The sequence below is a fragment of the Eucalyptus grandis genome, chromosome 6 (assembly GCF_016545825.1).
Source record: "Eucalyptus grandis isolate ANBG69807.140 chromosome 6, ASM1654582v1, whole genome shotgun sequence".
Classification (NCBI taxonomy): domain Eukaryota; kingdom Viridiplantae; phylum Streptophyta; class Magnoliopsida; order Myrtales; family Myrtaceae; genus Eucalyptus; species Eucalyptus grandis.
In genome coordinates, this window is record NC_052617.1 from 36,583,004 (window position 1) to 36,585,333 (window position 2,330).

General features: G+C 38.3%; 1 long non-coding RNA gene across 1 annotated transcript; it reads right to left on the reverse strand.

Moving 5' to 3' along the window:
- Positions 1 to 335: 335 nt before the first annotated feature.
- LOC108960629 lies at positions 336 to 2,044 on the reverse strand. The gene is made up of 3 exons (XR_005552062.1): positions 1,846 to 2,044; positions 1,493 to 1,585; positions 336 to 546 (listed from the first exon to the last, which is right to left on the reverse strand). It is a non-coding gene; the product is annotated as an uncharacterized LOC108960629 (long non-coding RNA).
- Positions 2,045 to 2,330: the final 286 nt, after the last annotated feature.

Sequence of the window (2,330 nt, forward strand, 5' to 3'; positions counted from 1 at the left end):
ACAACAAGCAGCGGTAGGTGGCGAGCAAGAAAAAGAAAAGAAATAAAATAAAATGACTTATTTCTAGAAATTGTTCCCTAGAACAATAAGTAAATAAGTTACTTTTTTTTACTTATTGTTTCTATTCCAAATATATTCTCTAGCTACTTTTCTATTCCGAAAAATAAAAAAATTAGTTGATGTTATCAAATGAATTTCTGTTTTTTTTTATTCTATAGAGCAAAAAAACAAAAGAACAGAGAATGAGAAATGTTATCATGCGAAGCCTTACAAGCCGCAACCATATATATATCCTTTTATATAGTGCAATATCAAATGTTACGAAAGAGGGGCAACTTAATTATCAAGAAAAGAAAGCAATATACTATCAAATGTTCAAGAGATTAGGTAGTGGGGAGCATAATAAACTCCCCCTATATGAAATTATTGCATGCCTAATTCCATATGCATTTCATTGCATTTGCTAATGCTAAATCCACAAGACGACTATAGCTGCAAGAAGCATCCATGAGAGCGCCCGATAATTCCAGGAACAACTCGGTGCATCTGCCAATCATATCAAAACAAGCATCACATGAGATATATGCTCAGTAAAGAAAACCTAGCGTTTTATCGAAAATTAACAGGAAAAAGAAGATACATTAGATAAAAAACCGAAAGAACTGTCTTGTAAGGATAAAGCTAAAGCAACCTCGCAAGTCAATTTACAGGTAACCGCCAGTTCATGACGCAATTCGATTAGCATGTTAGGCAAATCCTAAACAATGAGGGCTCGGGGAGCAGCCCTTTGAATGTTTTCTGGGCTATGTGAAAGAGGAAAAAGCAACAACACAAGCCCCGCCAAAGGCCCATCCCGACATACGAGCTGATATTCTTCAGGAGGAGCAATCAAATCTTGAGTCTAGGCTCCATTATTTCGTAGAAAATAAATGATTTGCAAAATATTTTCTTAAAAATGATCACTTACATTACTTACAAAAATGGGCAAATGAAAAATATTTTCCATTGTCCACAAAAATGTTTAGACGCGTGTTATCGATAATGAAAATATTTATCATTAGCTGATTATCTCAAGCCATACAAGTAATCATTCTTTTAAGAAACAAAACAGAGTCCTACTGTTTGTGATTATTGTTATTTGCATCCTCATCTAATGCACATTGTGTGTGTGTGTGTGTGTCTCGTGTGATTTTGAATCACTAATTTAGCATACAAAGCGTTAGTATTTACACTACAAGATGTGAAATCTAATGTCTACTTAGGTGTGGGATGCAGATGGTAATCCTTCCAATCTAAGAAGTCATTTTAACAAACAAGGTTAACAAGGTTAATTACCAATCTAAATACACAAGCACGCAATATACATCTATGGGTTTTTATTTTTCCTCAATTTCATTAGTTAAGATAGAATTATCTCGCCTAAACTATATTGAGCGCATGGCTTATTTACCATTTCGAGGTGGTGCTGAAGGAGATGGCGGGGATGATTTACCATTTCCAGGCGAGGCGGAAGATTTCACAGATGACGGTGGGGGTGGTGTGGCCGGCGGGCCAAACCCAACATCGCATTCTGCTCCCAAATTGCCTAAACACAATTAAAACGTGGTGTACGAAACGAACAGTTAGAATTACAATAATCCACATCGCAAGTTAGAAAACTGGCTGCATCTTTTCAGGCCATCGGTCTCTAATGGGAACATTGAATGAACAAACGTAATAGCACGTCATCAGATTATCTAACAGACATTCGTCTCATATTATTTTCTATTTGAGTTTTGGATAGATTCAAAAATAGGATTACATGCCAACATGTATGTAAAGCATGGAATTAGACGAGAAACTCACATTTTTGGACGCAAGGCAAGGCGGGCAAACCCAACATATTTGCCGAGCCCTGGTGGCATTGGCACTCGTGACCATCGGCGCTGGCCACACAATCCCCATCTCCACAAAACACAAGAAAGCAAGCTGCAACGGCAGCCGCCCGCACACGCACGCCCCCAAGAAAAGAGAAAAAATGATTGAGAAATTCCGAGCACTTTATTTTAGCTGGAGAGGAAAATAATGAATTCTCGGAATGAATATATTATGATGCCGGATGTAAATCCTAAAGGAGAAAACTTACCGAGGGATAAGGGCGGCGGCGGCAGAGGCGGGAGCGGGGGCAACGGCGGTTCGCCGCCACATTGGTAATTGAAGGTGCCTGTGTTGTTCCAGAAAACTTTAGGTGAAATCTTGTTCTCTCTTTTTTCTCTTTGTTCTTTTTTTGGGTTTTTGTGGAGTAACTCAATGTCACATGGCTTGTGAAGAGTTACAGAAACTTCTAAAGA